The following is a 270-nucleotide window of genomic DNA, read 5'->3' as shown; positions in this document are numbered from 1 at the left end:
TTTACGCCGTTTGTTTACACTTCGATCATTGCAATTCCGTGTGCGATCATGGTTTTCTCATTTGCAAATTGCCGCCCGTTGGATAAGTAGAAATCGCTTCTTACAACAAACAGATGTGGATTCTCTTTCACTCGTGTTCCATGTGCGGGGGATAAAAACGTGGTCGTCACATGTTCAAGGCAGTTAATGAATGAATGATTGTGATTATTTAGTTGTGAATGGGATGCTCAAGCCTGTCATTTACTGGATGGATCAATGATGTTACTGTTA

Source organism: Penaeus monodon, chromosome 29, assembly GCF_015228065.2.
Source record: "Penaeus monodon isolate SGIC_2016 chromosome 29, NSTDA_Pmon_1, whole genome shotgun sequence".
Classification (NCBI taxonomy): Eukaryota; Metazoa; Arthropoda; class Malacostraca; order Decapoda; family Penaeidae; genus Penaeus; species Penaeus monodon.
Note: the sequence above shows the minus strand (reverse complement) of the source record.